Here is a 14548-nt window from a genome sequence, read left to right on the forward strand (position 1 = left end):
AAGAAATATTTTTTTTTTCTCTCTAATATTCTCTGAGGTTTTTTTTTCAGCGAGCTACAAGAGTAAGCACTATAATTCTTCATTATCATTGGAATACAAAACCAAGTGCATTTCCGACAGCTAGTCAGTGAGCAGTTCTGGCATGCCGTTGTACAGGGAGGCCCCACACACTTAATTTAACTTAAGGAGTCCAGATCTGACTGCAATTTTTTTTTGTCCTTGAAGGAAAAGACAGCACCATCTGCTCTGTCTACAAAGCTCCTAGTGTAGGAACTCTCAGAGTTCTGAAAATAAGGATGAAAAGGATTAAATTATGTAGCCACCTAAGGTTACATTCACGCCTATGTAAAGAAGTAGTTGAAGAAACAACCCTTGTCTTAAATCCATTTAAAGTCCTCAAAATATAGCTATAGTGGGACAATGTATAGAGCTTATATGCTCTTTGGAGCATAACAGGTGAATGGATAAATTAGTTATATTGCAAATGTTAACTAACTTTTTGAATGTCGCACAACTCGCGCCTTGAAGCTTCAAAGAAGGAGAGAGGCTGATGTTAATTGTATGTAACAACAAAATTCAACATAGTGTGCATCATGACAGCAGTGCAAGTCTTAATATTTCCTTAAAAAGTAGGAAAGTTACCGTGTGTTCCCGAATTGAGGATAGATAAAACCACAGATTTTTATCAAGATACTCATTATGACTGCATATATTAAATTATGATTTCAAGGAAAGTATGGTTGATGTAAGTCAAACCAAAATAAACGCTGAAAGGAATCTTACATAGGGTGCAAAAGAAGAGTTGAAGCATTTCTTAAAAATTAGCTTTTGTGTTTGTACCATGATAAAAGAGCCTGTTGGAGCAAAAACGTTTTTAAAAATGAGCAGATTTTAAAATAATATTTTAAAGTCAAAAAGCAAGACTCAATGTGAATGCTCTCTCTTTGAAACCCAGACATTACTCATGAAAGCAAGCAGATAATTTATTTTAAAGATGAAGGAACTTTACGTTTAAATAGTATTTTTAGCTGGATTTTGGTATTATTATATTAAATTACCAAAATCCTTAAAATATTGATAGTTTTAAAAAATTATTAGTCTGTGCACTTTCATTGTTCATCTACATGAGTCACACTCATATGATTTTTGCCTTTTGTGCATGTAATTTTGAGTGGCTTTAAGCATTTGTGATTAATACAGGGACTAACTGTCATTCTTTTTTTCTCCCCGGTGTAAAATATATATTTATATCTTAAAAGTATGTTTTCAAAATCTGTTCTATGTTTTACCCTAGTTTGGCTCAAAGTATCTTTTCTCTGCAGTTGCTCAGTGTTTTATTTGAAGTCATCTAATAAAAAGCACGGAGTCAAGATTCTCATACTGTAAGAATATTAGACTTTAAACAACTGTCTTTATCACCATTTTGCAGTCAGGGTTCAAATAAATGAATGGATATTTGATCCAATGTTAAATTAAAAAAATATTTGTAAGAGTCTTTATAATGAATTCCCTTTCCTTTCCCAAGTGCCGTGAAAAATAATTCAGATTTCAAGAGACTCTATCCTATCAGGAAAGGGAGTATGAAAAAAAATATTATGCAAAGACATGCATAAATATGAATCTTCTTTAGTGCTTGCAGTTCTGATGCTTGTGATTTTAGCCACTGAGGGAGGAAATACAGCCTGCCTGTAATCTTGGCTGTCTTCATTATTCTAAATCCTACTATGATAAAGTGATCCAACAATAAAACCTACCCCTTCCTCTTAGTTTTTGTATCTGAATTATGAATAATTACCGCCATTTCACATGATTCGGTTTGTCCTTAAAATAAGGGTGGTTGTCAATGCAGACTGTCCCGTCAGATTGCTACTTCTGCGGGAGGCAGAGGCCTTTGCTCAGGGCACCAGCTGCAGGCAAGGGTGCCTGGGCATCCTCTGAATGCCTTTGAAACACACAATCTCCTTTTCCAAAATATGAAACCTTCACGTTGCTGGAGCCAGGGGACGCTTACTGGGCTACCGGGAAGGGAGCTCAGGACAGGCTGTGAGAAATGGCAGCGTTATTCCGTCTGTGTTACGGAATCAGCGGGGCCTGCGGCTGGCTTTCAGGTCAACCTGTTAACGTCAGCATCAGCAACTTTTAGTTGGCTCGTTTCCTGCCGCAGATAAGGGTTCTGAATGCTCAGCAGTCTCTGCGTTTTCATCCTTGTGTTGGGTTTGCGCAGCAAGGTTTTGGTAGCGGGGGGCTACAGGGGTGGCTTCTGTGAGAAGCTGCTGGAAGCTTCCCCCATGGCCAATGGAGCCAACGCCAGCCGGCTCCAGGACGGACCCGCTGCCGGCCAAGGCCGAGCCCATCAGCGATGCTGGTAGCACCTCTGGGATAAAGTATTTAAGAAGGGTGGAAAAAAAAACCCCAACTGCACAATTGCAGCGGGAGAGAGGAGTGAGAATATGCGAGAGGCACAGCCCTGCAGGCCCCCAGGTCAGTGCAGGAGGAGGGCAGGAGGTGCTCCAGGCACGGAGCAGAGATTCCCCTGCAGCCCTGGTGCAGCCCATGGCGAGGCAGCTGTGCCCTGCACCCATGGGGGCCCCCGGGGAGCAGAGATCCCCCTGCACCCGGGGAGGAGCCCACGCCGGAGCAGGGGATGTGCCCCAAGGAGGCTGGGACCCCTGGGAAGCCCACGCTGGAGCAGGCTCCTGGCAGGAGCTGTGGCCCCGTGGGGAGAGGAGCCCAGGCTGGAGCAGGGTTGGTGGCAGGGCTGGGGACCCCGCGGGGGACCCACGCTGGAGCAGGCTGCTCCTGAGGGGCTGCACCCCATGGGGGACCCACGCTGGGGCAGTGCGTGAAGAGCTGCAGCCCCTGGGAAGGGCCCACGCTGGAGCAGTTCATGGAGGGCTGTCTGCCGTGGGAGGGACCCACGCTGGAGCTGGGGGGGAGCGTGAGGAGCCCTCCCCTGGGGAGGAAGGAGCAGCAGAGACAACACATGATGGACTGACCCCAACCCCCATTCCTGTCCCCCTGCGCTGCTTGGGGGGAGGAGGGAGAGAAAATTGGGAGTGAAGTTCAACCTGGGAAGAAGGGCAAGGTAAGGGGAAGGGGTTCTAACATTTAGTTTTTATTTCTCATTATCCTACTCTGCTTTGACTGGTAATAAATTAAACTGATTTCCCCAAGTCGAGTCTGTTTTGACGGTAATTGCTGAGTGATCTCTCCCTGTCCTTATCTCAACCCACGAGCTTTTCGTTATATTTTCTCTCCGCTGTCCAGTTGAGGAGGGGAGTTACAGAGTGGCTTGGTGGACACCTGCATCCAGCCAGGGTCAACCCACCACTGTCCTGCTGCTGGTTACTTGAATAGCGTAGGAGCTCTGTGAAATAGGAGGCATATCTGAGCTCTCGCAGAAGACAAGTGCTCGGGAGCTGCAGATCCATAGGTTCCAGCGGTTCTCCCAAAGATTGAAATGGTGTGTGGAAGGATTTACCTCCATGTTCCTTATGTAAACCTTACACTTTTGCAGGCATGGGATCGCATCTTTTCCATGCCTAAAACAAATGCTGCTGACAGATAAAGTCCAAAGGAGTTTGATGTTAAAAGCTCTAGGATACAAACTTTTCTATTCTTCATTTTCCTCCTCCTTGTCACAGCTTGAAGTGTTTTCTCCGTCATCAGGAGGATGTGATCCCACTGGGAACAGCTTGTTGTGAAAGTGTTAAACTGCTGACTGTGACTTCTCTGAGATGTTATTAAGCATCCATATGTCATTTACCTCATTCTTCTCAAAGCTCAATGCACAGTGTCTGACACATGCTGCAATTCTGTGGTGAAAGCTGTTATTACCAAAATTGTATTTCTGATTATTGTAGAATAAAGAGGTATCTTATGAATCTTTTTCTGTGTATATTCTTGCATTAAATGATAATCTGAAATACTGCAAGTCACAAGTCATCTGGATTTCCCGCATTCCGGAGTTACCTTGGTCAAGAATAGACTGTGAGCTGCCTAGAGTATCTGGACACTTTAATGTGTATAAACCCCACAGATATAAGCGTTGTGTTGCCCTGGTTTATATATATATAGTGATCATTTGCCTCATCTATGCTTTGAGTTTGCTGTACCTTATTTACCATGTTACTACAAACATAAACATGTAACTTTGACTTGATGTATCATCTTGCATTAACTTTCATGCCTTTCCTAGGGTGTAAGCCTGTGTGATACTTAATGCTCTTGTGAAAGCTCCTGTAAGCTTTCTCTTAATGGTTTTGTGAAAGTAGACAGTGACAGTACTTCCCAGTATCTTCAAAAGGTAGTGAACCAGTAATATCCATTTAAAACTCTGACATGGCTACCTCACTTTCTCTCAATTGCTCCCTCTCCAAAATCCAGCACCTGGAAAATCTGCCATGGAAGTGTCCTTTTTCTACCAGGAGCCCTCGTCTCCTTTTAGCAAAGCAAGTCCCATCAGTTGCTTGTGCTCTTTGTAAGAAAAGTCCTTTAGGTCATGACCAATGAATTGTCCCAAGTGAGTCACTATAAAACAGGTAGAAGATTCTGTTGTAATAGCAGCTCCACAGCACAGCTTTGCAAGATGTGTTCTAGGTAGTTTATACGAACTGCCCCTGCTTAGTTTGTTCCAGTCCATGGAGAGAAAATGGTAGTCCAGCTCAGGCATAGACTTGCTTTTAAAATGCAGTTCATAAGTCTTCACACATCCTCAGTAGAAACTCTGGCCTTATTTCGCTTAAATAAGGATCATCATTCAGATTGTATGGGTGGTCTAGAGCAATTCTTTATTGTCTTTTCTTCACTTGGCATGTTGCTTTCTGAGTTACTTAATATTCTGCTACCTATAGGCATTACAAAGAATGTCCCATGATCTCTTCTGACTCTTATTTGAGTCGCCTTGATAAACAGACCTTGTCCCCCAGAATATTTGAAGTTTCTTAGTGTGTGTTTAAAACCAAAAAAGCTTAGCTATAATATCATCTCTGAAATACATCATTCAACTTGAGATGGAGTAGAGGGAAGGTCTGTGACAACAGAGAATTGAAAGGAGAAATTGGCACAGAATTCCCTTGAAGACCCATCTCACACAGTCTTAAAGTAGTCACTAAAGAGTAGCATGCAGCAGTGGCTATAAACAACTACAAGAAACACTTCTAACACTTTATGTATTAAATTTTCCATACTTTCTGTATACCTAGCTCCACTGGAAATCCTGTGGTACCCCAGAGGCAGTATGTGTCAGGAGGGATGTTATGAAAAGCTTTGATAGAACTCAAACTCACAAAGTAATAATTATTTCATTTTACTTGTATGTGAAAATGATTTACTAGCACATCTTCAATAAAAAAAAAACCTCTTGCCTTTAGTGAACACGCTCATCTGTGCTTGCAAACATAATGCTATTTGCCTCATAAGCTCACAATGGAAAGAGAACCTGTTAGAAATTCAGTCAATGATCCAACAGGAGATTAAACCTTTTAAAAAAGGATGAACCAATGGACCAAGAGTAATGGAAGAAAATGCACAAAATGGGAAGAGTGAGTCATTAACTTGATTTAAATATGATTTTTTATTTTTTGGCAGTAAGGCACCAAGGTCTGACATGATTTCGCTTTTCAAAAATGCAGCAAAATGAGAACTTCCAGAATCAGAACTAAACATTGAAAAGATACATATTTTTTTAATTAGAGAAAAGAACAATGCTGTACTGGGCAGGAGAAAAATATCAGAAAACATATATATCTGTGAATCTCCCTTTAATATAAAATCACCATTTTCTATGACTTTTGAGAAGAAAAGGACTTGCTCTTGTTCTAAAATATTTAACTATATGGAAGGATAGGAAAGACAGAAGAAAGATCCTTTACTCTGAATCTGAAGAATTCAGAGCTCGCCAAAAATACATAGTACTGCATGATTCCCACTCACAGACCACACCACTGGCATCTGATTTACCAGTACTTCACTATCATCTTGCTTTAAGGATGGTGATGCTCTTATGACAAATAATAACATATTGTTGAAAGGAAAAAAAAAAAAAATAATTGATATTTGTAGGCAAGAAGTCAGGTCCTTCACATTAACACACAGAGCTCTCCAGAGTAAAAGTCTACTTTGTAAGTGTATGAACACTTTCATAGAAATATATCCAAAATTATTTGATGGAAATTAGTACATTTGTAGCAGTCCTGAATCTCAGGGTATGCTATTTTCCTCTTTGCAACACTGACTTCCATTGCTGCTATAGCAAAGTATGTTTAGCCAAACTGACAAGTGAGTAAAGATTATATCAGAAAACATTAAAGGTCTCTTCTTGTTTTCCTCACCTTTCCATTGCTAAGTGGTTCAAAAACTAATCAATAACAAAAATAAAAAAGTTTCCAGGTACATAATTCCAGTCATTTTTACAGATTATTGCTGGGACATTTGTTTCATGGTAGTGTATTAATTAATCTCAACTACAAGTAATTAACGATGATGTTGCTTATGAAATTAGCATCAAGTCATGAAACTTTCAAAAGTGATAGTTTGTTTTAAGGATTTTTATTTTAATTTGCTTTTTAGGTTTTCCTTTTATTTTTGTATTTGTCTCCGCTGCACCCCATTTTCTCTGCCCATATGGCTATCACCTTTGTGAACTCTTCCTCCTCGAACAAAAGTCTTGCCTAATTGCTTTTTAGGGAGGTAGAAATGCAAGAAAACAGCTAAACCATCATCTGTCTGCCTTTGAGGGGAGTGGTCCTGTCCACAGGAGCAGGAAAACAGAAATATTTCCTTCCAGCCTAGGATCTATAAGACCTGCAGGTGGGGATGAAAATGGTAAAAAAAGAGAATTTACTGGGCTGTAGTCATTAGTGGAAGTGCAGTTAGTGGAAGAAAAGCTCATTTTGTGTATATTCTGTATGTATGCTTTGAGATATTTTCTGGCACTTATTTAGATGATATATGGTGGAAAACACAGTTGTATTAGTGTAGCATTTAAATTTTCTTCACACATACCCAAACTAGTAAGAATATGGTTAGAATAAGAACAGAAGAAAACTATCCTCTAGAGGGAGACTTTTTAGCCCCCTCTTTGCCACTAATCCTGGTAAATTCACTAATAAAGAGCAATAAAAGCAGGGTCATCTGAGTAAAGAGGGAATCGGGGAATCTGTTGGTTGCTTGGAAGTTTAATTCCCAAGGTCACGTCCTGCTCAGGAGCTTTTACATCGTGGCGCCATATGTGGAGCCATACACACCACCAGGTCTGTTTGGAGTTGATGGTATTGCCAATAGGATTACTCCGTAAATGAGATACAGCGATGTGTTTTCAAAGCAATAAACAGAAGGATGCAGACAAATCCTATTAACAATTAACAGGATTTGTGCTTGCACTGTACCTCCTACTCGCCACCTTGAAAATTTACCCCATACTGTCTGAACCGTTGTTTTGCATAAAATCAAGTAAATTATAGTCCATTAAAAAATAAGCTAAAAACCCCCATTGGATTCCACTGAAATGTGAATAATGATTCAACAGTCATCAGCTGTGGTTGCCATAAGAAACAAGATTTCATAAATCTATAGAAGAGACAGAAATGCCACGAGCAACATTAACCTAGTAAAATGATAACCAAAATGGGATCTTATTTTCAGTGCTGGGTCTCTTTTTTTCATCTCCTATGGCTTCTCAACAGATCAACAGAAGCAGCTGCCTGAATTCCAACCGTAAAACTAAACAGTTTTAAGAAGCCTGAAGGCTCAATCTGATTGACTGTATTATCTACCCTTCGTTAATGGTCACAAATGATTTGTTTCTTTTGCAGAAAGCCAATAAGAAATACAAATAAAGGAATTGTATCTGAGTCATAAGTCATTTCATATCACATTCTGCTGTTACACAGTTGAAAATACCATACATAAGACAAAAACCGCTCCAAATATTTGCAGTGTTTAATATTTTAAAAGTTCTAGCATATCATTTTTGGGGAGCTGTGTGTAAATTACCATGAACAGAGAAAGTGTTTATTTTATTAATGAAAGGAAATAAAAAGTAGAGCAAGCAGGGATCTAGCACTGATCCTCAGAACTGGCTTGCTCAATTTAAAGCAGAAATCTCTATTTTCTACACCTTAATTCTTATTTGTATGATCAGTATAAATTACCACAGCACAAGGAGGTCACTGGGTGATCCATGCATGAAGACAAAGTGCCGTATGACACATTGTCAAGAATAAAAAAAAAGGTTGACAAACATGGGGAGTCATAAACTTTGAAACGGGATATAAATTGTCAGAAAGGAAGCAAAAATAAAGGTGTTTCTCTGCAGTCTTTGACAGCTATAGCTTTCAGGAAAACATTGTGTTTAGATCTGCATAATGGTAGGAGCAGAGGAGAGTGTAACTAGTAAGGGCAGGTGATGAACTGCTTGGAAGATTTCTTTGGAAGTGTTTGGACAGGGAGAAAGATTGTTCTGGAGTAAAGGATAACCCATTGAGCTCTCTTTTCTACATTTAATAAACACCTTTGTAGAGGAAGTATGCTTTTGAAATTATATTTTTATGTTTGAATACAGATGTGTTTCTTGATGTTTTCTATCCTTCTAATGACATTGGACATACGTTTGAGGTAGGCTTCCAAGAATGTTTATAATAAAATATAACTATCCAAGCTTTCCTTTTACTTTAATAGTTAAAAAAGGGTTGCAATTAAGTAAGATTAATCTTCTCTGCGTGTACGTGTATAGCACTGTAATAAATTTAAGACACTGAATGTCTCAATCCCTTATTATTAGGGCTTCAGGTAAATAAATATGGAGACAGTTCATCAAATGCAGTAGCAAACTGAGAGTGGAGAAGTTAAGAATACAATTTTATCTCATTTGTTTTATTTAATTTCCATTACTTTCAGACTTGATTTTTTTTGTTGTTGCATAGTTACATGTTTATACACACAGACCCAGGTCTGGGTATGGCATACAGACTTAAAGTCACTGCATGCCCATTTTGTAGTGGACTTGGACTTTATTATTCCCTGAATATTGTTAAAGTCCGAAAAGCAATTTGTTAATGTTATATGTATTCACGTAAAGGTGTTTCTCAGTATCACTGTTTCTGATTCAGACTCTGTAAGACCTCTTCTTGAGGAATGCATGCAATACTTCCAAATAATTTCCATTTGTCTTAGCTACTTTAGCTTGTCAACAAAAGGGTCTGTTCTGATGATACCTGCACACTAGCTTTTGGTGAGTAAGAGGCTGCTCACAGAAAACTATCCTTGAGTTCCAGAAAGTTGGATGAAGTGTATTCAGATGTTTCATTCAGTTAGCCTACGTCTTCCCCCTTCAGTTTCCTTATATGCTTTTTGCCTTCTCCACCTGCGCGTCTTAATTCTTCAGCTCCTTTCCTCTTGAAACTTGTGTGAAATTAGAGTAAAAAATATTTAGGGATGAGAAGTGTCCTCATCTGACTGTAAATTCCATAGAGTGTCCTTGGTAGAGCGAAATAAGTAAGAGTAAATAAAAACACATTATATGGGCTTGATCTTTAATCCTAGCTGTTTTGCAAGATAAATTACATAACAGGGTCTACCGAGGAACTAATTTTTGTATGAAATGTGAACTTGGGAAGCTTGGGTAGGCTGACAATATTGAAAAACTTCTAGCCTTTCAGTTGCTAATGGCTCTCTTGACTATCTTTTGTTCTCGAGTGTCCAGTTGGAATAAAGTGAATCTTCCTACTGTAGTTTTGTGTGACTACTCAATAGCAAATCATGATCCTACTCAGTAACTTGGAAAAACTAATTTATGTATGCTCATTAGACGTTTGTCAAAAAATATAAACATTATTCATGAAGCTTAGCTTTTGTCCATGATTAGTTTAGATGAACAGACTTTCATTATGTTACAAGAAATAAATCCTTTTAAAAACTTAAACCAGTGCTCTTCAGATGCAAAATTATTAATTCTCCTACTTAAGGGAATAGAGCTTTGGTTAAGCTAGTATTAATGCCATAGATAAATTATTAGCATTGCCTTTTGCATAATTGCATGGCCAGGTGAAATGTTTACATATGCATTTATATAAAATGTGTATGAATCTATGTATTGCATTTTAAAGGAAAAAACAAATAAGAGCTGAAGCAGTCCCTTGCACAGAATGAATTCTGCTTTGCATTTTGGAAGTGCTGTAAATCATTGGAGCTATGTAGTCAGAGTTTATGATTTCCATCAAAGAGCACAGGGGACATATTTCACTGTGGTCTATCCATTATTCTGCACATACTTGAAAAGAGAAACTCAAACAAAGCTCTCATTAGGAAACATTGACATAAGACTAGCAGAGAATTCATTTACTTGTACATGGTGATACAGCAAAGAAGTCGGTGAGAGCCATATATTACACTGCCCCAGCAGGTGGAGGGGTTGAAAAGGAGATGTGCATCTAGACATGCATTTTTTGTACAGCTCTTCCAAGGTTTGTGTTTGTTCTTATTTCTGGTAGCTTGAAAGCAAATGAAAATTTATAGCTGAAGTGTCAGGGAGCAGGGAGGGCTGGCTGCTCCTTAAGCAGCAGGAGCTACAAGCTGAGCTCATGTGGTACCACTGCAGGGAGGGCAGGGAGCAGCCCCATGGCGCTCACGCAGGGCAGCCCTGGGGGCAGCAGTGGGGAGCAATCAAAAGTCCTGATCCTTGAGTGGGTCCATATTGATGAGGCAGATCAGAAGGGATTTGAGTCAGGGTCAGGTCCAGCGATGATAACCAGGGTCAGAGACAGGCCAGTGATTGCCAGGCAGGTCCTCAGTGGCAAAGGGAAGGTCAAGCTGGGACATCAGACCCTTGGGTTGGGGTCTGGATCACAAGGTCCATGGCCAGGTGCAGGTGGGTGCTCCTGCGGTATAGCTCACACCAAGACTGAGCTGAATTGGGGTGGTGGAGATCCCAGGTGAGCCTGCTCAGGGCAATTAAGTGCTATTAGTGCCCTCAGGGCCCTGACATAAAGCAGATAAAAAGCTAATGAGAGCCTCCTGGTTGTACAACAACAGCAGCTTTTCTACTAATAGAGGTGATGAGCTTTTCCAAGAGTGCATTACACAAGGGGGTATGTGTGCTTTACATATGTTGTCTTGGCAAGTCTGTACCTATTTCATTGCTTCCCTGTCTAGAAGGGGTTAAGGTTTGGGCTACCATTGTGGTTGAAGTCCTGCCAAAGTAGCAGTGCAGGAAGCACTTAAGGGTATTTAATGGGTTGGCTGGAATAAATGGAGGAATAGGCAAGAAAAATAGTGTCTCAGCTGTACATAATGCTGTTTTGGGTGGTGGTATGGCTTTGTTTTTTATTTTGTAGGTTTGAGAAAACCAGAAAATGTTGTAAAAGAAAAAAATGTGATGTATACTCTGTGTGTGGTTTTTTTTTTTTTTTTTTTAGTATGTCTTGCTGAATATTTTTCTTTATTTTAGTTCCGCAGGTATCATGCAAAATACATAGAGCCTGAATCACATTTAAACTTTAATTTACACTAAATTAAAATGATCTTGTCAGTCTGTATTCACTGGCTTTTATTGAATTTGTTGCTATTGGGATGATGTGATATATTCATTTGGTTTTCTTATAGTACTGATCCTTATTTTAGATTCTCACTGGTGTCATACCCTGTATGAAAACTGCAAATGTGGAAACATATTAATTGTAGCCCTATTTTTTTTCAGAGCCTATTATCATGTTTTTCTCTGCTACCCATTAAGTCTCTACAGTTACCAAGTCCATCAAACTGGCAGGTTTGCCCCCTCCTTGTAGGTGGCTATTCTATTTTTCTTTTTTTTGCTCATTTGAACTTAGATGGTTGGGTTTTGACCACATTCTTGTCGATATTCAAAACATGCCCTTGCATACTTAAAATATCTTAAAAATTAAGAATTCTCCAAAGTAATATTACAGATAATGCCAAAATTCTTGCAATTCCATGTGTTTCTTCAGCTATACAACAGCTGTTACAAAGGTTTATTGAGAGAAGTGCATGGTATGTCTATGATTTGCTTAAAAATTGATCCTGAAGTGCTCTGTGGTCCTTCAGGAGAGTTTTAGTCTGTGAGCCTGGGTTCCTATTCTGTTTCATGGCTCTGCTGTATCTCATAGTTCTTATCGGAGCCAATGGACTTGATAACCTTAGCAACAAGAGAGAAAGTAGTTCATGCAGGTACTGTGCGTGTGGTCAGCCTGGACAAAGAGTGGAGTAAGTGTATAAGTTACCTGACCCATATTGTCCTAAAGCCACCATACAAGCGTTTGTTTAAGAGGCATTGATCTGTTTCTCCGATTAACTAGTATTCTCTCTGGTATCCTTGTTGGGGGGTGGAGGGGAGGAGGAGAAAAAAGAGCAAGAGGAATTTAATTCCCTTTTCTTAATAACTGGAAACCTGAAGTTATGCATCTGTTGTGGGAGAAGGATAGTGCCTCAGAAAACCTGCTCTGTAAGGACCTGTGGAAATTCACAATTTGAGATAGACTTCACAAAACAGCATTCGTTGAGCCGGTCTGCTTTATGTTAATGTGAAATAAGTTAATTCTTCCATGGATTGGAATGATGAATGTACTGGGGAAGAAGTTAGGATAGAAAAGTTTACACCAAGAGGCCAAATATATCATATTTTGTTGTTCAATCTGCAAATGACAGATTTATTGTAATTCAGTTTTGACTGCTGCCATGATTCCAAATCTGCTTTAGAAATGGGTCTGAAAGCTTTTCCATCAAAGTACATGTTGAAAGCAGTTAAAAGCTGTAGTGTGCAGGTATAAAGAACTCTAAAAGATTTTGTCTGGATCAGATGTAGCTGGTTTGTTTTAGATCTGTTTTATATGAAAATCGTTTTCTGGGCATTTTTTTGCTCCTAGCCAAGCCATGGCTTTGTCTGTGGGTGAAATGATTAGTTCCGTGTCAGAGGTTATGAATAGCAAGATCTCTCCATAGCAGCAGTGTACTGCTACTTGGCATATCAGAAGTGAACTGAGAACATTAGTTGGCTTTAATTGTGTTCTCTACAAGTAAGTGTGCTGCTTATTTAAAGTAAAAGGTCAGTAGAAGCTGAACACATTTCATATTCACTATATCAAATTTCAGGAACCTGGAAAATGTTCCTTTGTCTGATATAAACACCAAGAGATCATGGAGCCAAAAGTACAGGTTAGTGATACTTCTGACTTAGTTTAAGATTTTTCTGATCAAATGTGTCTTGATGTAGGGTTAGATAATGGCTTTGCTGCCAAGTCTGTGGGTATATTGATGTTATTCTCAGGATTATGCCATGGATAATTCAACCACACACCTAACTAGGTGTATGAAGGAAAGGAGGGTGAGGTGTACTGGAGCCATTGTGTGTCTGGCTGGTCTGGGCAGAGGATCTGGATTGGAAATGTGATGTGGATCCTGGTAGTATTCTTGGTAATGTGGTGTATAGACCGTATTAGACAGACATGGTCAGGGGCTAGAGTCTCAGAATTAACCGTCTACTCAATGTGAAATGAATCCCAATGGTATCACTGATGTAACTATTTTGGTGATAGAGAAACGCACAGTCCCTTGTCTTTGTTTCCATTCCCCTTTATATACGAACATAAATGTGAAGAAGCATTATTCTTTTAAACAAATGCAATAGAATTGGGAAACAAGATTATGACATGCTTTGAGAACACATTAGTGTTCAAACTGTCAATTATTAAATAAGGAATTAACAGTTATGTTAAATGGGAACGCTGATCTGCATGTTTAACATCCTGGTAGATCTTATTGAGAGAAGCTATTTTGACTTAACAAAAGTCAGCTCTCGAAAGTCCTATGGACCAATACATGAATGAGCACAAAAAGCCACTTAGTACGCTGCTGGCTGGTTGCTGCTTGCTGACTGACAGCGGAGGTGGGGGTAAGGGGTTGGAAGGGGAGAATGAGTTATGCCAAGTGACTTATGAATTTCAAATAACCGATATTTCAAACCAGTGTTCAGTTCTTCATCAGTGAGAAGCATAGCTTGTTTATCACATTCTTAAATGGATGAAAGGAAATATATGCATATTAATGTAAAAAAAAGCTTTATAAATGGTTGAGTGAGAATGTTTCAAACAAACCTTAATGAGGATGGATAATAACATGGATATTTTCTAGCTAAATTTAAACTGTTTTTCAGTCCTGCCCAGAAGGGACACATGGACCTTCGTAGTCTTGCGCATGTGTTTTCTGCTGAGGGGCAGTTGTATCAGAGTAATCTCAAAATATAAGTTTGAATTGCGGAGTTAAAAAATTGTCACCTAAGGCAAGAGTTTAGTTCTATATTCTCTGCCAATGACAGCAGTCCTCAGACTCGCATGGAGCTAGACTCACATGGAAAGAGTTATAAAGCTAAAGGAATGATTCCCAGAAATCAGTAGAGGAGCTAAGCTGGGTGGGAACAAAATGCAGCACTGGCTGCTTCATCAGCTGGCTAGCCTGGGATAATTCCATATGTCTGGCCTAGTAAATATTTCCATTTACATGGAATACTCACAGTTGAATAGTTTCCTCCTTAATAGCT

The sequence above is a fragment of the Pelecanus crispus genome, chromosome 7, assembly GCF_030463565.1.
Source record: "Pelecanus crispus isolate bPelCri1 chromosome 7, bPelCri1.pri, whole genome shotgun sequence".
NCBI classification, from domain to species: domain Eukaryota; kingdom Metazoa; phylum Chordata; class Aves; order Pelecaniformes; family Pelecanidae; genus Pelecanus; species Pelecanus crispus.